Below are 23262 nucleotides of genomic sequence, written 5' to 3'. Positions count from 1 at the left end.
AAAAAGCGGGATGAAATCCGGTAGATTTCTAGATTGCAATTCAACGGTTTTTCGACATTTCAGCCAGCGAAAAATACAATCTATTTACATTTGCGAGAAGCGCAACTTTCTCAATATTTGTTGAATGACTTTTACATTGAAAATCCTGACATTTAAGTGGTTGGTATTGAAATAATTGAGGGTGCTTATAAGCAACTGATTTCCAACTCGGGTGGCAACGTTGCTTAAACAAATATGGTGACATTATGTTATTTCATAATATTGTCGCTTGCTCATTTGTTAAAAATTAATAATCAACTCAACAACGTGCTTAGCTACTTTAAACACACTTCTAAGCGCTTTGCCTGAAATACAACATCTCATTATGGCGCAAGGTCGTACTCACGTCGAACACGAAGCAAGTGTAATTAAAACGCGCGATTTCGGAGGTGTGGCGGGCATAATTAGAAAGCCGAGTAACATAATGAAAAAGAGAAAAAGCGATTAAAGCAGGCGAAAAAAGAGCGAAAACGAGAGAGACAAGACGAGCTACGCTCGCCCGCCAAAGATTCTACAAAGCGAATGGAGTTGAAAAAAGACGAAGGAGAAAACGGAAGGAGGTGCGCGGAGAGCACAGCGGAGGAAGTTGGCAAGGCACAAAGCGAAAATGAGAGATAGCGATAAAAAGAGTAAATAAAGTAAAGAAAAAGTTAGGGTGAAAGAGAGAGAGAGAGAGAGAGAGAGAGAGAGAGAGAGAGAGAGAGAAAAGCGAAGAGGATGAGTCAACGAAATTACGCGACGAATTTCAGCAACCTTTACCCGAGAAAGAGATGCTCCTTTGATTTTGTTCTCTCTCTCTTTCGTTTAGGATTAAGTTGCCGAGGCTTTTCGAACTTCGAACCAGGTATGCACTTTTCGTCTCATCGTTTTGTACCTGACGTAGCGTTGACAGTTTCCACGCGGAATGTTGATACAGTTTGATGAGACTCGATTTCATCAAGAGATAATCAGCCATACAGAAGGTCGAGCGCAAACGCGCGCTTCATTGCTTAATTATGAATTCGACATGCCTCCGAGTTTATATTTTAAAGAAAAACTTCCTCCCATAGCCGAGAGCTAATTTCAGATACATCTCTACACGCGTTGGTTGGCTACATCTGCAGCACGCTTTGCATATTGGAAACTGAATTTTGAAATTTTTAATTTTTGCTTAGCAGTATTTTTTGAGATTTTCAATTTTTACTGCTTTCGTAAGAAATGAAAATAAAGATGAAAGTGTCCTTGCCACGTTATTATATAAACCAATCTAAAAAATATCGTTTTTTGAACTTGGATACATGATGTCAGCATTACAAAGAATCGATTTCCAAATACAAGAAAAGTATTCAACTGTCAAATATTGTACGAATGAATTTACTTTGTACTTAACTCTGTATTTAATGGAAACACATGTCTGGGAAAAAAAAACTAGGATGTACCTTGAGGCTTAATTCAATAAGTTATTATGCAACCGATGCATACTTATAATGAACAATTATCAACGTCAATCAATCATCTATATTATCCATAAAAAAAATGTCAAGACACGTTACTGCATTAAAAACATCATCATTCAGCATTATTCTAATTTTAGGATGAAAAGCAACGACAATTCAGGGGCAAAAGAGTTGACTAATGTCCATATTGCACACCCGACGACGAGTAGACTTTGATTTACCGTGCTTACAATTAATTTAGCTCAAGCAGATAAAACGATAAGATTGCTTTATTGTTGTTATGCCTACACGGCGTCACGTCGCGGGCATCCACGAAAACAACAACAACAAAAAAAGAACAGAAAAGAAAGACGTGCGCGTAGCAAAAGAGTAATTATCGTCGCGATGAAAAAGCATGTACAACGAGCAAATCGTGGGGGGCAAAAGTGCCTTCTGCCGCGCGCTGATTGACAGTGGGAAAAACGGCCGTTTAAATTCAATGCGCGCGCTCGCGTCGCGCAATGACTCGCCGCGGTATCGCGATTGTCAATAATGAAAAAAAGAGCGGCGAGTGAAGGGGAGGGTGGGGGGAGTCGGGAAACGAGTTTTCCTTGAATATGCCGGAGAAACGAGCGCGCGCTGTCGAAGAAATATGTGTCGTCGCTGGGAAAGCCACGGTATCCGCTGCAAATACCTTATCATTGAATTAATTTTACTTCGTTGATTGCGCGCGCGAGAGCGCGGATCGACATTAATAATTCAACGATTCGTCGAATTTATGCTCGACGTCGCTTTTTTCTTCTTCTTTCCAGAGCACGAGAAACTTGGCGGATTGATTTTAATGATATTCGAATCTTTGTAAACCACGCGTAAAAGGCGTTGCGCACATTTAGAAAATTAACATGATAATCTTCAGACTAGTAATAAAAGTTATGACATTGAAACAGGACGCTGTCATCAGTTGCACGTCAAAGTAGAGTATTTTAAAAATGTTTTCTTTATATCGTTATCATTAGAATACGATACGACAGTTATTTAAAATATTTGTAGTAAGGGTAACAGATAAATTTGCACCGAATTTATTTGCTTATGTGGTAGTGTAACACAGGAAAGGAGGCGCTTCATAACAGTTATATAGTTTTTCGTACATTAAAAGATTTAATAAAGCACATTGGAACACTACAATTTATCCAATTATTAATATCGCAAATATATTTTATTGGAGCCTGATTCCATTTTATTGATATACATTACGATACACTGATTACGAAATAATAAAAATACATTGTTATCGTTCAGCGACGGTACGAAAAAACGAAATTTTTTATTTCACTTCAATTACGTTAACACAAAAAAAGTTCTTTCTAGGAGCCATTGCATACTTCAGCGGTAGTTCATTATATAAACGCGCTAGGTTCTTTTCACAAAATAATCATTTCGTTTAAACGGGTCCGCGTGAGCTACATGTCGAGCTCCCTGTAAATGTACCGGCATCAAAACCTTGCTCAGCGACAAACCCGTAAAAACGCGAAGAAGAGCGAGTCCCAGCACCGTCCTAGCAGCAGCCTAAATATCTGGTCCCTCAAAGCATGGCAAGCTCGCGGATCAGCTAAATGCCGGGCGCGCGAGTGTGTTAATATAAATGCAGAGAGGAGGCACGCTTTGATGTTGGCGGGAATGTGCAAGCCCTCCCTCCCAGCCCACGACGTTAAATTACGACACACGAGAGCAGCAGCGGCAGCAACGGCCTTGTTATACCCGCCAAACAGCAACGTGACTTTCGACCTACCAGAGAGAGAGAGAGAGAGAGAGAGAGAGGGTGCCTTCCTCTCTGTAACTCTTGGAAGCACAATGAGCGATTCGATTAACGTCGCGCAAAGTCCGCGAAATTGCCCTACCTAACTTTTGCTTCAACGCTTAGTTATGGCCTGTGTGATGTGCTCTCTCTCTCTCTCTCTCTCTCTCTCTCTCTCTCTCTCGCTCTCTCTATCTCTACCAGGAAGGTCAGAACCTGTTTCGTAAGTGCGCCCGCTACGCTACGCTGACTGAGAGACGATTCTTTAGCGCGAGGCTAGTTTTCGAACTTTTTGTTGCCCGTTAAATTCATGCCTCTGCCCCTTCTCTGAAAATTACACTTGCAATTTTCTGTAGTAGATGGCTCAGACTCGACCGAGAATGCGGACGAAAGTGATCTTTTCCGTTGTTGTTTGTAACATTCGTATAAACAACGAAATGTAATCTGCCTCATCTGCATGTCTCTCTTAAATTAAGGGGAACAGCTAAACATAATAAATGGATAGTGTGTCGAATGGCCATTCGATAAACAAGTCGTATCTAGGCAACGCGCACACGCAAGTAAACGAAGAGATGCCTCCAGTGACATACCAGAGGATTGAGTCCGTGGTTTACTAAGACAGCTGGTCACCCTTGGCACGCGTCACTGCTTCGCTCGCCCGTATCGCTCGCACAATGACGTACACGCGAACTCTCGGCTTGAAAAACAGTCTGCAGGGACCAAATGTACCCGCTGATTTCTCTTTCGAAAAACAAGCCAAACTCTTCCTGCTCCATCGAACCCTCGGTAAAGGTCCGATCGGCGATTCGAGGGGGCGGTGCAGGTAGCGTTCGCGGAGACTCATTGCGGGCCGTGTCCGCTACTTGAGCGAGACCGGCATATGTGCTTAGCCGATTACCCGACGCGCCGCGCTCGTTGCGCTTAATGAGCACGTGTCGGGCCATTCTCGGACGTGCCTTAACGCGATGACAGCTATGGGCGCTCGAGTGTCGACGCGCCATTCCCTTTCTTTGCTGTCCGAAACGCGCCGTGCAATTTCACGGATTTCGGACGCTCCTCACCCGCGATGGACGAGCGAACGAGGAGGGTCCAGCGAGCGTTGAAAAAGTGAAGGCGCGTTTACACTCGAGCGTTATGCCTATCGCTCAAAGTGAATGCCAATCAATGATGCGGATGCTTAGCGGAAGAAAAGAAGCAGCGCAAGCAAACAGGTTGCCGAGCGAACGGCGCGGTAGGTTAATTAAACTGGTAATCTACGTCTTAGGACACACGCATCCGAAAAGACAGTCCTAAGCAAGCCCCCCTCCCCTCTTCCGATGCATCCTCGACTCTCGCTCGCTGTGTCCCAGCAGCTCTGTAAATATTCCCTTTGCGGAAGCGTCATAAAGCTAGCGCGCGTATAAATTACAACGACACGGCAACAACGGGGCAGCGAACAAAACATTGACGTGCGCGCGCGTAGTCTCGCTTCGCGTGTCTCCTCTGAAAAAAAAAATGTAATAAAATCAGAAAAGAAGACGTGGCCGCGCTCTTCTTTTCCGCAACAATCTTTCTCTCGCCAGGAATCCTCTCGTTGCAAGCTCGCAAGCCTGAAAGTTTTCCCTCTTGCGAAGCGCAAAAGTTTTGAATATTCAATACTTGCTCGGAGAAGGGAGGTAGGAGAGTTGCGCGTCCATTGCGCTTTTCCTGTTTTTCGAACTATGCGTGCAGCTGCCTTGTTGACTCGTGCCGAAAGCGAGCTTCTTGCTTGTTCGCGAATTACTTTGTTTTTGCTGTTCTTTTTATGCTCTCTCTCTCTCTCTATGTATGTGTGTGTGTTTGTGTGTGTAATACGTTGGGTTTTTGCCTTTAGCTTGACGAGAGAGAAGGAAACGGACTAAAGCTCATCATCGGTACATCGATTTTGCTTTCCTGAAAGAGAAAGAGCTATTTTTACGGTGTATTGCATCGATAATAATGAATCGCGCTTAATCCTTTACTATTACAAAGATTTTCGCTGTAGATATTTGGTTTTCACTGCGTTGATGCAAGCATAAATATTTCTTTACCGTAAATCGAAAGAAAGGTTAGGGGAATCTACTAAAGTCCTTGACACGTTGAACTGTAAGAGAGATCCCAATTCGAAGGATCGAAAATGTGAACAATCGTGCAGTTAGAAGTTTCGCAAAAGTCTTGTTTTCCATTGTCTGGAATAAAAAAATAAACGCGATTCCTCGGTTCCATTAGCAGGCACTCCGAAGACAGCGAGGGGATTCTGAAAAGAGGATTATTAAAAAGGACGAGCTGTAATTCGCCGATACTCATTTCCGTGCACGCCAGGTAAAGAAAGACTGCAGCTGTGGAAAAAACTTAATCAAAGAGCCAAACACCCATCGAAAGTGCACGCGCGAGACAGAGAGAGAGAGAGAGAGAGAGAGAGAGATAAAAAAAGACGAAGGTAAGCTAAGCTAAAGAAAAGCGCGATCCCCGCCGATAACCAGCTCTGGAGATCGGGAGCGACCGCACCTTTCGAAAGTAATCCATCAGAGCTTGGGCGATAAGAAGAAAGCAAAAGGAAAACTCTCGGATAGGGAGCAGGGATATATAGTATGTATATAGTCGGTAGCTAGGTGGTGGGCACCGAGGCTATTTATTCGCGTCCGAGTGAGCTTCGCCCAAGCTCATCCCATTTTGGTTCCGTGCAGTAGTAGCATACCACCCTAAAAGTCTCCCTCCTCTCTCTCTCTCTCTCGCGGGAGAGCGAAGCTTCGCTCTACTCGACCTCCCCCAGGGTTACACGTCTTCGACATCGATTCACTATGCAAACTCGAGGCACCGCGGCCGCTGATTTTGGAAGCTAATTCACCGATGCCAAGTAGCCTCGTTTCGTCCGAAACTCGCTCGTTAGGAAAATCTCTGTCCGACGAGCCACGGTTAATTAGCGTTTAATTTGCCGCACGCGCCTTCGGGCCTTTCCGTTTAGCCGTGGCTAGCGTGAGTTATGAACGGAGTCGGATCAAACTGCGCAGCGTGACACTTCGTATTTTCCGCTTTGCGAAGCATTTTTAAATGTCTTGATAAAGCCTCGTTGTCGATGCTGATTTATGACTATACGCTATGCGCGCGCGGATGTGGAAAGTGAAAATCCCTCTCCAGCGCTGAATTTATCGAATCCGGAGCCACTGCGACTTTATTGAGCTCGAACGAATACGCACGTACGCAGTTCGCGTTGTTTGCGCGACAAAAGCTATAATTGACGTTTTTTCATAAGCGTGCCACGGGCTCTCCTCTCAGCCGAACCACAGTTCTGCAGACAAACATCTCGCTTCTATCAATCGTCGATGAATGTCGCGAATAGCCAAATAAACCGATGCGCGTCGACCGCACGTACAGCGGTTTATGTTTCATTTCCGCGTACAAGCGTACCGCTTACCGAGAGCTGTTGTGCGCGCGCGTTAATCTCATCTCGAAAGGAAAGGATTCCATCCGAATTTCTCATGGCCGCTCGTTTCCGACAAACCGAAAATGAGAAAGCGAACAACATGGTGTGGCATTTTCGAATCTCTATTTTTGCCTCGGTTACTCCCGAGACGAAGACAAGCCCGTATACTTTCGGTAAAAGACTTGGTTGTCCTCTCCTCTCTCGACCCCGCGGGATTTTCCATGAATAACGTAATAAGGGAGCAAAGCTGTTTTGCTTTCTCGCGCGCGCGCGTGAGGCAGCAGCAAATCGGGTAACAAGGAAACGAGATAAAGGGGATGAATGGCGAATGCTCGTTCTTTTTGAGAGCGGACTTGTTTGGATTGTAGTCCTGCGTTTTGCGATAAAGCTGTTTCTTACACAAGAAAATATTCATATGCCAGGTATTTCGCGTGTATTTGTAGAGTGCGCAAACAGAAGGATTTTGTCACGCGAACGCTTTTCAAGCGTGAAAGGTTTCGATGATTGAAACAGATATTTCATTTGGTGGACATTTTTACAGAACGAATCGATTTACATCTCACATATGATCCTAAAAATTCGTTTGCCACCCTTTTCGTATTGCGATGCACCGATTGGCTTTTGAAATACTATCTCAATATCTCAAAATATTGAGTTTACGTTCGGAATGGCCATGCCAATACAGAAAAATAAAAGAACGAAAGTCGAGAGAACGAGGACAGGGGTCAAACAGGAAAAAGCACGAAACTAATTCATACAAAGCGAAAGAGTGGGGGAGAAGCTATTCGGCGTCAGTTAAACGGGAGAGTGGGGGGGGGGGGATAGGTGCCTTTTAAAGTGATTGAACCTCGAAAAATGTCGCGGCGAAGCAGTTAATGCAAAATTCAATTTGGCTGAAAGCCCGCGCGTCATACATTTTTTCCCATCGAGAGAGAGAGAGAGAGAGAGAGAGAGAGAGAGAGAGAGAGAGAGAGAGCGAACTGCGAGCGCGACGCTGCGATGACCGATCGGTCATACACAGCAAAACTTGCCTCGCAGCAGCAAAGAAGATGCCACTCCCGCTAAAACTCCATTAATCAATTGCAAGCGATATTTTTTTCTTACTCATCTTTTTTAAATTAGCCACCGGCGCGTGCGTTTTTGCTGATGAAATTGGATGGCGAGAGCAGCGCGGCGACGGAAGGTCAGGAAAGAGTACTCCAACGTTAATTAATCAGCGAAAGACAAACGCGATTGCCCGCAACTTTCATCAAATTATGAGCGACTGACACGGAAGAAGCGACGGGGATTTGAAGGTAGACCAAAGAGTGAAGAGGTAATAAACGGTCGCTGATGAAATCTCCAAGAGACGTTGAGTGCGAGAGAAGAGACGATCGGTCGACAAACGGAGAGGATGGCCGGGGGACTCTCTGTCGAGCGGGCAACTTTTAAACGAATCACGTGGTTCAACAGCATGGTGGCGTTTTCTTTTTTTTATTTGATTTTTATGGATGCTTTTATTACAAACGTTTACTGATGAAAGGACTTAGAAAAGTTAGTCTCGCGTTGTGTGCATTGGAGATGTGAGAGATAAATATTAAACAGATCGTTTGCTCGAAATGTCGAAATCGCAATTCGTCAGATTTATCATAATTTAGCATACTACTTTTTTCTCAGATGCTCTTTTCGCATATAACCGGGTTTGGTATTTAATCGAACAAGCGGCCCAAAACAACGACACAGACTGCGCTTTTTACTTGAAATCAGAGCAAATAATAATCCATTAATTTCTGAATCAACAATTTACCAAACCTTTAAACGGCAAAAGTAAACATAAAATTCGGTATGCACAAATACACACAGAGAATTTTAAGCCCATTGCTTCGACGTGATAATCAGAAAAATATACAAGCTTTTCAACGTCCACAGAAATCTCATTTTCTTGTAAAAAAAGTTAGCCGTCGGCCAAACCACGATCAAATAATTGAAGAGAAAAAACTCACAGACAGAGCTTAGTTAAAGAGAATGGGTATATATATACATATAGAAAGAGAGAGAAAGAGCAGGAGAAGGTCCGGAGAGGAGGAGAAGGAGGAGGGCGACGCTTGGCATAAATCTCACCATTTAGCGTAACAAATGGCCGCTGTCGGATGTTCTGCGTGTTTCGTGGACGATAAGACAAGAGAGCGTGTACGCGCGCTCAAGTCTGGAGACGACGCATCCTTTTAAGCGTGAAAAACGACGACGCGTCCGGCCGCTACTACTGCTGCCAGCCGCTTCGTTTTAGCGAGCACTGCACTATACTTTCTCTCCCTCTCTCTCTCTCTCTCTCGAGCTTCGCGGCCAACTTATTTTGCTTGTGCTTCGCACCAGCCACGAAACAATCTCGTTTCGTAGCGCCGAGCGGGCATTGAGTGGTTTGTTCGACTTGAAATGAGGATGTTGAAAGCCAAAAGAAAAAAATACAACAATTTATGGATAACTGCTTACATCTGATTATTGAGAAATAAAGCGTTCAATGTTTCATTTTTATTTCAGTTCCATGATGAATTTGAAGTAGCATCAATTATTAATCGACGTTATCTTTTACAAGTAGAACATTGCTGTATTGGTCAGACATGTTTTAAAAATCATGACGAGATTGAAGACTTATTGCATTATCAAATCTACCGTTACTCGTTTCTTTCTTCATCTTATCAACTTTATAAGATCTATTTAAATTCCAGAACTGGCTAAGTTGACTTATGAAAGAGTAATCAATCAAAAGAATATTAATTTCATAATTGTTTAAAAATGCACAGGAAAATTGTTAAAGCAACTTTTTCGAATCCATACGAATTTCTTCGCAATATTAGAGTTCAATATACCGAAAGAAACATAGAAAATCAGCGAAACTTTACGATTGAAATCTCACACGATGGTTTCCTTCACACAACGCAAACTCGTAGCAAACTTTCAAAGACGCAGCATCGAAGACATAGTTCCGCACTCGACTCAAACCAAGCGTCTCACCTGATTTTTATTCTCGGCAAACTACGCGACATGCACACATATATACAGGCGACGATTGGAAAACGAACCAGTCGCGATCGCAAGTTTCCTGACTACTAGTTGAGCGCAAAATGAAAAAAAAAAAAAAAAAAATAGAGATCTTTGTACGAATCGCAATGAATCGATTGGCTTTTTTTTTATATATGTAGACAATTATAATTGAGAAAAAGTAGCGTATGCCATAGTGTTCCCATTGTACGGGCACGTGGCCCGTTTTTGCGCTTGATTACCGTATCGTATACAGTCTGCGCATATTTTTTTCTCTCGTTGGCGTTTTCTCTTCTCCGTTTCGCTTGCAGCGTTTATTACTACTACATCGTTGTTTCTTTGCCCGAAACTTCAATTCAGCGTCATATCGTCATATTCTACGGATTACGTATTATTTGAACAAAGATCTTTATTAATTAAATTGGCTTAGGCTTTAATTTTGACATTCGTTATGTTTAGATACCTTGTAAGATTAAAGAAAAATTAGCTTAATACAACAAACTTAGTATGTTGATTTGTTTGCATAATGAAATAATGAACATTTGCAAGTACTTAATCGCAATTCTAAGTTATCAATAATCGTCAATCCAATAATACTGATTACCTTTTAAAATTAATGCAGATGTATTAAACAAAAGCAGATTATGCTACAGGTGGGTATCCATCTTTTGGGAGAATCGTAGAATTAGATTACCAGTAAAATTTATAAAAAGGTTCATATATTAAAACACGTTGAATAGCGTGAAGCAGTGATAGTACGGTCATCATAGAGTTTGCATGAAGAACATGAGAAATAAATCGTTGATTTAGTATCCTGTTAATAGAATGAGATGAAAACTATTAGACAGATTGCGAATGTATACAAATTATTCTTTAATTTTTAAAGAGATATAAAATATATATTAATTTTTATTTTTCATATTGAAAATTGATCATTGAAAGTTTTTACCATAAAGATTTACCGAAAGAAAGGATTTCGGAACAGAATAGCCATTAGGTAATCGCAGAAAATTTCCTCTTCTCTTATTTCACGCTTTGTAGTAAATTCTTGTTATTTGAACATCAATTTTTGATTGCATCAGTGCTTGTTTGAAAGTGCAACAATAATTGATTCTAACGTTTAATAGTATTAGTTTAGTTTTAACAAAGTTAATATATTTAAATTCTCGGATTCAATTTGAAATATTATACTGTCATAACGGTGTCAGTAACAGATAACTTGAATTGCCACGAATCTAAATAGTAAATGCTAAAATCGAGTTTCTTTAAAATTATCACGAATAATTCACCTAAAAAGAGACGCCATAGATAAGTATAAAATTACATTACATTAATTATTGAACATACCGACAGAATCGATAATTTCGAATAGAAAATATTAAATTATATCAAGGTGAAATAAAATTAAAACAGAGACGAAAATAAGACCAAGAAAATAATGATAAAGCGCTAATATTAACAGTAAAAAGCCGTTAATATTAAAAAAACACAAATAAGTTGTATAATATAATAAAAATCTTAAATTTTTATTAAAGAACACAAAAAGAGAAAAAAACTCATAGACCCTTCGTAATGAAAAGGCAGTGAAGACGAAGCTCAGTAGCAAGCATATACACGAGTGCGAGTCACGTCGCTTGGATCTGAGCGTATAAGTCCTGAGGCCGGCGATCAAAGCCTCGGGGATATCAAACTTTCAGCCCCGATACATGTGGATAGAAAGGGCAACTTCTCACTTCAGCGCAACCCGCACTGATCAGCCACCATTGTAATCCTGACGTGACCGGTCAGCCGAAACTTGGGATATTCTTGGGATACCGACGCTATATATGCGATGTGTTTGAGAAAGATAGAGAAAGAGAGAGAGAGACGAAAGAAATTCGTTCACCAATGCTATAGCCATAATGCGAAACTCGACTTATTTCATTTTCCTCGACTCTTTGACATGTCCCGCTACTCTAAATTTTTTATGCATGAGAATATTTTTACTTGACTGATTTGCCTTGTAAAAAAGCATAAAGATGTTCCACGTCTTTGTGACTTTATCGAAGGAATAATTTTGGAAGATCGAATGTGATTTAGAGCTTGGATATTTCTCTTTCGTACTGCTGGGATACTATATGACAAGGACGCAAAAATATAATGTTATGCTATAGCATAATAAGTTATAACTTAAATAATAAATAAAAATTCATCTCTCAACAGAAAAATGCTTTTACTATGATTGGTTCGTTGGCGAATTAACAAGAGTAACCAAGTTTATTTTTATGGCGTTCAAAAGTGGTATTTGGTAATACGAATTTTACATTGGATTCAAAATATATATAATGCAAAAATAATCCCGATAATTTTTTAATATAGAATTGATAAACAACTTGGCCGAATCGTAACAAATTGAATATAATTTTTTTTAGACAAAATGATAACTTTATAAAAACTATACACTTACATATATATTCAAATATTTCGACTTGATAGAATATCTTACAACTTTTTCGTTCGTATGAAGATAAATATACAGAAAGACAAGCTAACCGATCCCATTATCAGATAGAAATGGGAATGTTTATCCCGACATTGTGTTTCTTAGCTCTAAATAAATGTTTGAGAATGTATTGTCAGTTTCTATTATAACAAATATTCAATTTCTTACAACTTCATTATTTCGTGATTGTATTTTATCTGCCATGTGCCTTCTTTTATCGAAAATAGAACAATTACAAACAATTACAAACGATTTTTCACTCTTCAAGCACGTAATTTAGATCCGCACATACGTGTTGAAGACAACTGTGTTTGTAGATCAATTAAGATAATTCTACATCCGGCACGATTCACTTAATTGGAGCCAAATACAGCGAGCAAGTTTCTGAAGTCTGGAATGTTCCTACCTCGTAATTACGAAGTAAAAATAAAAAATCAAATTTCATCACTTACCGTGGATTATCGCAACTAACTCGCTAATCATCTGTGATTCCTAATGAAGCTTCCTAAGCTTCATCGTGCACCATATTCCGTTCATTCTTTGTTTCTAATTGTCGATCCAGAGTATGCCTGCAATCACTGGAGCTATGACTATGACGATCTTTTAAAGCAAACATACGTCATCGGTATGGAATACCATGCTTCATTTCCTCTGGTTGGGCATCTTCTTTGTTTGAAATAAAATTATGGATTGATACGTTTTTTTTACTGGAACTAACAAATAAATTAACATATAAGTGATATACAACAAGTAACGCTCTTGCTACCTCGGTATTTGCTCAATTAAATTATAACAAAACATTATAACTAGTCATTTGTTTTTACGTAAATTTTTCTTTATTTTCTTGATGAAATAACGCAAAATCCTTTTAATTGGTTTCAACGCTAACATGTTGGCTTGGATATTTTCAGTCAAAATTATAGACCGTTGATGTGCTACATTTGTTAAAACTTAATTGAAAGTATTTAACTGATCTAAACTTTACCATCTAATTCTTACCATCTAAAAGTATTTAACTGATCCTTCATACCGATTATTTTTAACTCAGAATTAGGAATGAATTTTATGAGAATTTGATATTTTTCTTTGGAAATTTTTCTCTAAGAGTTGACTTTTGTCGATGTGAATTTGAATGAAAATAATCATCTCAGCTTTTATTTATATGATTTATTGTAATCCACTGTGAAAACCTACGCAAATCAATGATTCACATGTTTAAAATTAAAATTAGCGAGAACTAGTAGATTGTTAAAAAAAAGCGTGGATTAATGATGAATTTTATGGGTTTCACGTACAACACAAAACTACACATTGCTACGTCAGATTTAAAAAAATCATTCAAGATTTCCTTAATACTACATCGATGATAAATTTCTCAAAATTGCAGCGGCGACATATCTCAAGCAGAAAAAATACAGCATGTATAGCGCCACTCGTATCGCATATTCTGTGTATATCGAGTGAAAAATATATAAATAAAAACGTAGCATCGGGAATGCGATACGCTCCATTAGGCTGTGCCGCACGAGTGTTGCGCGCGCCTGGAGTCGTAGCAGCGCGTCACGCACGGAGCGCCAAGCACTCGATCAAGCGGCAGGGGCTGCCTGCTGCTGCGGCTGGTCAACATCGACTCGTTCTACTTACTCCGCGCGCCGATTATTATTCAGCCGTTAAACTTTGCTATCAAGCCAAGCGATGAATCTGGGCCCTTTATCTTTCCGACGACGCTCTCTTCTCTTTCCTTCTCTTTCCGGGGTTACTGACTTATTTATGCCGGCAGCATCGATTTATCGAGCAGACAACCAGAGCTTATATTAAGCCCTAATGAGGCCTTCGTGTGTGCGAGAAATATCCGCGGTGTACGCAACGCGGAACCTATAAAATTAGATATTCTTTTTCATTATGTGATAATAATAAAAAGAACATCCTCTTCCAGCTAGTGCTTTTGAAAACAGTAGATAACACTGAGCGGTGAAAACTGTTTAATAAAAAACGAAACGAACACTTAACTCGCGGAATGCGCGGATTCTGATCCTACCCAACAACACAACGCAATATCCAAACTTTGTTTTGAAGGTCTTGAGCTCCATTTTAAATTCAAGCTCGACAATGTTGCTATTCTTGCGGTCCTAATCATTGGAACTAATTGCACTCGCAGGCGTAAACCGCGAAAATCAATCTTGCCTCGTAACTATAAAAATAGACGCAATTTCCACGAGGGAAAGAAAGGGGTTGCAATGTGCTTGATCAATTAAATCCATCAGAAAAAGTAATATCAATTCTCGCATAAAATAGGCTTTTACATGAAATTACCTGTGATTAACTGCTAAAATAAACCGATATCCATAAAAAAAAAGTGGCATCACCATAAAAGCAGCCATCCAGCAGTGGATATGATCAATTTTGCGCCGAGGGCCAAAAACAGCGTTATAAATCGATTATAATCTCTTATATAGGCGAAAAGGGATCAACGTAAAAACGGCTAGTAGCACGCGCGCAATAAAAGGCCCTTGGCGCGCGCGCGTGTATGCGCATGGAAGGATTCAATTTGAAATTCGAAGGGATTGTCGACGAGCGTGGTGCCTAGCATTAGATTACCTCACGCGGCCCAATAACAACGAGGGCGAAAGGGAAGTGGACGGTCGTTATCGCACACGCGCGCGTTAGGAGTTTTGGTCTTGGGAGATGCTCAATTGAATTTTCTTTGAATAATGGAACATTTCGGTATTATTGCATTGCTGCCCGAAATTCAGTTTATTTAGGATTGTTGATTAAACTCGTTATACATTCCCCACGCACGCGAGATGTTACAATTTGTTTACGACATGAATTTTGCAGTAGCGCTCGACCACGTCCGTACGATATCAACACTTTCGACGACACGGTTGAAACGATAAACGGCAAATAATTGGAAGTTTCAAAGTTACGTTGCAATGGATAAGGAAGCGCGCGAAAAGCACTTTCTCTCAATCGATCTTTACAGGAGTACACAATGACCAAGAGAGAAACGGCATAGCATCATGGAAATGAGAAAGCATTCTCCTCTGTCTATCTGAAATCTGAAAAACATACCACGAGCGTTGTCACCCTTGAAATTCCATTTCCTCAAAGAAAGCACAACTAAAGGCTCCATGAGAAGGGAGAAAGAAGGCCAGCTTCTCCATATGCTTTGTGCGGAGCAACGCTCGTATAATCCTCGACAAGATGAGCAGGGGCTCAAACAAAGCGCGAGGGAAAGAAAATATCGGGTATCAAATATCAGTTGCGCCAGCCGCGAGTGCGAATGGCGCAGTAGTCAGTAAGCTCCGACGGAATTAAATTCCAACGGGGCACCCAAGCGCACTGACCCCAAGACAGACCCTTCTCCTCCCTCTTTTTCCTAGTGGCATACCTGTCCCGTCTCACTGCCTCGACGCTGCCTCGAGAAGATTGAAAATCCGAGAGATCTTTGCACTGTTATTCGCTTATTGCGTGCAACAGCGCGGGGTGAAGCGATATACGCGCGCGCGCGTGTGTGTGTGTGTGTGTGTGTACGCGCGCGCGTAGCCTGAAAGGACCCTGGCCAGTTTTCCAGCGGATGCTTTGTTTTCCAGCGGTTTTTATAACCGTGATACCGGCTAGATTGGATTTTCATCTGTAATTTATTCTTGATTGCGTGCGGATTTTTCCACGATAAAATCTTACGTTCGCATGTTGCTCGCCCGGAGCCTCTGTCGAGTTTAATTAAAAATTTTTATTTTCAATATTATCCGTTCTTTATTAACGGTAACGCGCCAGATTCTAGTTCACAGATGGCGTAACGAATTTTCAATCCGAAACTGAATTCACAGCCTTGGATACTGATGAACATCTCTTTCAAGCATTAAAAGTCATTCAGTTTGTTGCATTCGATCGAGTGAATTATGTTCTATTCATGATTAGATGATCGTGAATGCCGAAAAGGCAAGAATTTATCATCCCAGCGCAGCCATGGAACAACGAACATTGAGTTTTTCAGGTAAAATCAGAGTAACGTACTCGGTAAGCTCAATGCCAGACACAAACAGCCATCGCGAATGACAACTATATACGCAGGCAATATACCGCGACATCTCTTCGAATGACGTCGTTGTCGCGAGGATAGCTGCACCTGATAAATTCGACGATGTCGTAAGGGCAAGAGCAAGCCCGAGATAGGCCCACTACAGTGATTTTCTTGTAATTGCGAGAGGGCGAGAGGGAGAGCGAGCGGGAGCAGTTAGCGGGAGCAGTTTTCCAATGGAATCTCGTCTCCCCGAGACACGGGAATTGAAGCCCGAAACTCCGCTCGCAAGCGCAGTAAGACGTAATTGGGAGGCCAAGCGCGCGCTCCTCGCGGTTTTCGCCGGCGCCGCCGCCGCCGGCAGCCAGCGTCGCGCGCGATATCTGCGCGTCATTGAGGTTGCGCCTCCGAATTAACTCGATGCGTGCGCGAGAGCGCCCGTTAGATCTTACACCTTAGCTTATTGTTCTTTTGGATAGGCGAAGCGTCATTTGCGAGTTCCGCTGCGGAAATGCGAACGAAATTAGCAGCCCCGAAGAGCCGGCGATACGAATCTGAGCGAGGGGCTGAAAGTACCTGCGCGACCCGGAAGCAATTTTCACGAATCAATTCAATGCCGTGGAAATTCGCAAGGGATAAAGCCGGGATGCGCTGCAAAAGTCAGCTCGCGCAAAATATGGATTTTCTACCTCTGCGCATGAACAATGCGAAGTATGGCGTGACTCCCAGGCGGAGAGCTCTCGCAGCTAAGATAATCCGCATAAACTGAGCTCACTCAAGTAATATTAGACATTTTCTGTAAATTAACAAAAAGCCCGGCGAGCGAGCGAGAGCTGCGCACCCAATAATTGCCGCACTAATCTCGCCTCCTCGACTCTCGGTATTTCACGACAATAAAGGAATTAAGAGCTAGAATCGTACCCCCGCACTGCCGCCGCCGTCTGTCCGTTCCAGATTTCTCTCTCTCTCTCTCTCTCTCTCTCGCTCGCTCGCTCGCCCCCCCCTCCCTCCCCATCCTAGTGTATACTTTACGAGGGCCAGAGGAACGACATAGTTCCAAAAGATCTCCGGGATCGCGAAGTGTGTCCCGAGATTAAGCTCCGGCAGCAGAGTCTCTCTCTTGCAAGATACTCCTTCTCTTTACCCTCACCCCAAACGTAACTCCTTGATTCACCGGGAAGGAAGCCGTTTAAAGGTTTTATCTCCGCGGCAGGTTCGGCTATATTTTTCTCACAGTTGGCTGCGCCGCGAAAGCTCGAGATCCTTGCGAAAATTCCTCCGTGTGGCTCTCTCTCTCTTTTCGAGGATCGCGAGGGTTCTTCCATTAGGAAAAGTTTTTTTTTCCCCTCTCATGGCGACGCGCGATCTTAATTATTTTTTTCCCCCGAGGATCATAAGATTAACCGTGCGATTCCTCCTCGCGGAACGTGCACCTCTCTCTCGTCCGAGATTATAACTTGGGTAGTTGTGGAAACGCTTTCGCCGTGACGCGACGACATTTTTCACTTCGAGATTTTTTTTCGGAGCTATTTATCCGCTGCCCTAGATATCTTTCCATTCGACAGATTATTAGTTTTTATGGCAAATTATTTCCGAGGAACCGTGCATTCTTACGACGTGTTTTACGATCGATTGTAATTGCTTGAATAAAGAAATATAACGAAATGAAGGGTTTAATCCAAGAAAACAGTAGTACGATTCCCTCTGGAAATCTAACTTTGTTACGAACGTATAACAAAACAGACGCGAGTAGTACAACTCAACTTCAAGTAAGACAAAACCAGCGGAACCCCGCATACAAAATATTCTCGGTTCGCGTAGCGTTACTCGCAAGTTCCCTCCCTCGACTACAAGCACTTGCGTGTATGTATTGTGTCTGCACGCTAATGTCGGGCAAAAGTAGGTCGCGTAGCCAAAAGACAAATCGTACTTCTTAAAACCCAGAGACGCTCGTTCTCTCAGGCGCAGGCGGAAGGAAGCCGTTTAAAGGTTTTATCTCCGCACTGGTAATAATTCTCTCACAGTTGGCCGCCCCACTCGGCCACGCATCGTTTGACGGCGAGTCGCCGAGTTTTAAAAGCCCCGTCCTCCTCTGCGCTGCCGAATATTCCCGTTGTTGTTTCCAGCGCGAGTCGACCGACGTAGTTTATTTTGTCGCGCTGTACATGCGTCGCGGGGCTGCTTATTGCCTCGCAAAAGAAAAATGGATGACGACGGCAACGACAACTATCTCGTCAAATTGCGGATTGTATTCAGAAGTACCGTGGGGCTTTCGAGATCCATCCTTTTTTTTCAAGGGCGTCGTTATTCCTCCTTGTAAAAAGAGGAAGGGAACTTTACCAGTGGATGCTTTTTGCTTTTATCACGGCCTACGGTTTTGTTGCTTCAACTTTTGGGATTCGTAAATTTCTAATGCGAGCGAGAATTTACATTTGCTTTCAAATTAAACTTCTTTTCACTTTCATCCATAAAGAAGATCAATTCATCGAGTCTCGTTAATAGTATTTTAAAATAAATTTATTTTTATGTATTTATCCTTTTGTTCGCGTCGCAGGTCAGGAAAGCAAGAATACAGAAGTCGCGACACTTGATCAACGATTTCAAAGGAAGACTTTCTTTCCAGAGCATTAAAGAAAAAAAGAGTCTTTGTGAAATCGCAGAACCTCCGTAAACTTACCCACACGCGCACAAGCTCTTGGAAATATGATTTCACAGCCGACGACGACGACGACGAGGACGACGCAACAATCTCTCGAAGAGAGCCGTTTTCTATCATCGTTTTTCTCGCAATAGCCGGCGGCTAAATCGGCATTCCGACTCGTCGACGGGGAGTCTCGAATTATCCCGAAGCTCGTGCGACGAGGACGACGACGCTCTCAGCCACAGCCTGTGCCGTCGTCGGAATAACGCCAATGGCCTCGGTGCTTTAACGACGCAAACGCGTAAAAAAAGGGGGGGACGTTGGCGGCACTTCTGTAAGTGCGAGATACGTGAGCAAAAATCAAGAGATGAAGAGCTTTAGATAAGGAATTGAACGTGGCAGATCGCTGATCGCTAGATAGAAGGAAAAAAAAAGAAAAATTAACGAGCGGATAGGAATGACAGAGATTTTGATACTAGGGTCAGAGCATCTGACGAGTAAAAAAATAATTAAAGGTTTAAAATGTCAGAATTACACTCTTTAGAACAATGATATAGAATTATGTTATATCACAGTCCAAATGTTCATTTTCGCGAGGACGCGTCTTTTCTTCAAAATACGTATGTCTATTACCGAACCTTTTTTTTTAGAATTTTACTGCCTTGAAAAGGTCAGAATTGGAAAAGTACATAAAATGCCGAATCCATAATCTATAACGACTTTGCACATTACCGGCACTTAACTGATCATTGACATCCACAGTCGTCTTGTCCGCTGCGTATAAATTATAATAATTTCGTAATTACCGTTGAGCGTCCGCGATTACGTACAAGTTTTCAATTTCACATTCTCATACCAGATATATCGCTTGCAAGAAAAAGGAAAAGATCGAGCCGAGAGAAATAAACCGCGTAATGCCTTTACAAACGAATCACCCTGAGCATCTGCTCGTCATTTATCAGCATCAGTTTTACATGCAGCGTTAAACGAGAAGGCAATATCTCGACTTGGGCGCACGAGAACAAGATCCAGATACACGAAAGAAAGAGCGAGAGAGTGAGAGAGAGAGAGAGCGAGAGAGTGAGAGAGAGAGAGAGCGAGAGAGAAAGAAGCCGCACGCGCAAAGGCCACGACGACGTTTATATCCCTTTGGCATTTTGTCGAGCAGACGCTTTTGCCGCGCACGCTAGTTCGGAGTAAAGAAAGCATTATAATTTGCCATAAAACGCTTTACGATGACAAAACGCCGCGAGCTCACGCAATAAAATCTCTGCAACCAGTGTGCACGTGCGAATGACTACGACGCTATCCCAAGTAATTTCTTTACAGTCGCCCTGAGTTCTATGGCTCTAAATAAAAATCGAGACAATGCTTCTCAATGATCAGTTTTTCTAAGCTGCGCGCTAACTATTTTTCTCGGAACCTCAATTATCGCGTGTGTTGGGATAATCAGCCTTATGACTCAGTTACATTTCCACCCAAAGATTTATGAACTCGGCAAATAATTAATTGACTATTAAAATATGAAATTTCACGAACAAATGAATTGTTATGTGATACATTAAATTATTTTGCTGAAAATTTGAAAGACTTCATTTCGATATATTATGTTTCTAGATTAAATAATACGTAGAAAATGTTATTTACCAAAGATATTATTAAATTACTGATTATGAATAATAATAATTTATCAAATTATTTTAACAATGAATGTTAAAACAACATTCGTCAAATTTTCAAATATAAATTTTCAAATAAAAATAATAAATGTTTGAAATTTAGCTATATTTAAAAGTTAGATTAGAGTACATAGATTGTTAATAATTAAAAATTTAGCATAGCTTAAAATCCCATCGAAGATATACATGTATAGTAGAGTTTTATTTTACTGCACTATAAAGAATATTACAAAAAATACAACATATTTATAAATTTTTACTTATGGTATTCAATGAGTTTAGTCGTGCTTCTTCTAAATTTATTTTGCTAATTATATAAAATGCACTCGAAAATCTGTTGATATAGGTACGTACCAATATTGCACTTTTTGAATTAGGAATTTACTCGCTGATGAGCTCAAAGTGAAAAAGTATGTCTCTTCTAAAACAGATGGTAGACACCTTTAATGATTATAGCTCTATACGTCATTTCTGAGTGTAAATCTTTAAGTCATAAAATTATACCTGAAGGGTTTATACTCAGAAGATTATGAGTAAATTTTTAATGACTAATAGTAACCTTTAAAAGAACAAAACAAGTATTCCACCGTAATAACTCATGCAGTTCTGAAAACTGGTTTCAGCTTCATTAGTTGTAATGGTTGACATTATTTACAAATGTAAATCCCCCATTACTAATTGACGCAATAGACGTTATAATTATGTGAATGACAAAGTGTGCATATATATATGGTATTGAAGGTACTTGATACACGTAATTTTTCCAACAAAAGGCTGACTACATCTACATTTTTGACAATTACATTGCAAAATTATCCTTCGATCAAGTCAATCAATATCAACCGTTTCCAATAAGTCCAGTTTTATTGAAATTAGTTTAACCGTAGCAATGGTACGTGAAAAAAATATGCAGGTTAAAAATAAAACCTCCTTCTTTTTTTAAATCGACAAAAATGATCAGTAAATCATTTTTTTTTATTCACACCAACTTATTTGCGACCTCAAAATGACCTTCATCGTCGCCATGATGAATAAAATAATTACCTAATATTTATAAAAATGATAGCAGTGAAAATTTTAAAGAGCTAGACAGTCTTTCTTTCCATTTCATCTATGTTAGCTTGCAGGTGCAATTACCATGAAACGATTATTCTCGAAAATTTTCTTTCACAAGTTCCTGATCAACATAGACGGAAAATAATTATTTTTGAATATTTGTTTGCTTTCTAGTTTATAGCCAAATGGGTTTTGTATATTCTATTCTACAAGATATTTTTGCAAAAGAATAAAATTATAAGATAGTAATGATGATTATATGACATTTCTTAGGTAGTATTAAACTTCAAACTTGCATACTGGATATATATTCTTCATGATACAATTTGTTTTATATTGTACACATTCGACATCTAATAATGTCTTGTAATTTTATGGGAGTATTCTTCTGTATCTTTTAGGAATATTTGTTTTATTAATTTATATTGATTATATTTTTGATAAATATGAATATATTACATAGATTTATTTATATGAATTCAAGTTAACGAAAAGGCTACTTACTATAGCAAGGTAGCCACCATTATTATCTTACTCGTTCCAAAGTTTTTGATGAAATCTTACTCCCTTAGGTGCTGGTATATAACTTATTCGCCTGTATTTCTAATAATCTCATGGACTAATCTTCAACTTTCTTTTCTGTTCATTATCAGACTGAAATTCCGCTGGTTTACAACATTCTTAGCCAAATTTACATTTCTGATAATTATTATCTACGTAAACCTGTAACAATTGCATTGTTTCATCAACAATTCTTTCCAATTCTTCAGATGGATATTCAATATTGTACATGACATTTAAGAATAAAATAAGAATCAAACTGAAGATTATTAACGTGTATATCTTTTTCACCGCTAATTAACTGATTACTTTCATAATCTTCCATTATAACAGGAACATCAAGATAATTATGCAATAAAACTGCTAATAACAAGATGCAAAAAAATTTAATATTATTTTTTCCTATTGTCAAAAATAAATACAAACAAAATATAATTGGAAATTGTATAATCTTTCCTAAGACAATAAAGCAACAAAAAACTTACTCAATATTTCACTTTACATTCTTGTCAATACATTTTGTAATTTACAATTATTTTCTACTTATACATTAGTAATTGACATTATACTTCCGTTATAATGGCTAATTGTATTATAAAATAACGAACGAGAAACGAACTTTACTGGCTACAAATTTAATTAACTACTAAAAATTCGAATCAAAAGTAGAGAAGTATATTACGGAACTAACTTTGTAGAAAAGATTTATATCAGATACCATTATCTTATACCGTATCTACTGTACATAATAGCGATTAGATTATGTTTGTTACTTACTCTTTCATGAAAAAAATTTGAGTCATACTATACGTAAATCCTTATTTCACGCTTCTACAGAAATAATAATAAATGAATGTAATTAGAACTACCTCAAAATATACAGTTTGCAAATTTTGTTCATTGTTCGATACCCATATGAAATTCATAACATTTGAATAAAAATACATATAATCGATAACGTTAGAAAAGCAGTGACAAAATCATCGGGAACTAAGTCTTTCCATAGTGCGATACGAGTAACGCATATTTAAGTGTTACAGGGCAAGCTTTACTTATACGCAAACAAAATTATAAAAGCTGATTGGATGTTTATATATCAGAAATCGCATTAGCCAATGAAATACTTGCAAACTC

At 40.1% G+C, this 23262-nt stretch overlaps 1 protein-coding gene across 1 annotated transcript in view; it reads right to left on the bottom strand.

The window, feature by feature from the left end:
• The window catches only part of LOC131672176 (phenoloxidase-activating factor 2-like), a 63726-nt gene extending 41613 nt beyond the window's left edge, over positions 1-22113 (bottom strand). Inside the window, exon 1 of the mRNA XM_058949230.1 lies at positions 22103-22113. The gene's annotated coding sequence lies outside the window, so the exon portion shown is untranslated. The remainder of the gene's footprint in view (positions 1-22102) is intronic.
• Positions 22114-23262: the final 1149 nt, after the last annotated feature.

Source organism: Phymastichus coffea, unplaced genomic scaffold (genome assembly GCF_024137745.1).
Source record: "Phymastichus coffea isolate CEN01 unplaced genomic scaffold, Cenicafe_Pcof_1.1 PCOF00145, whole genome shotgun sequence".
NCBI classification, from domain to species: domain Eukaryota; kingdom Metazoa; phylum Arthropoda; class Insecta; order Hymenoptera; family Eulophidae; genus Phymastichus; species Phymastichus coffea.
Note: the sequence above shows the minus strand (reverse complement) of the source record. Positions and strands in the feature narration are given on the sequence as shown.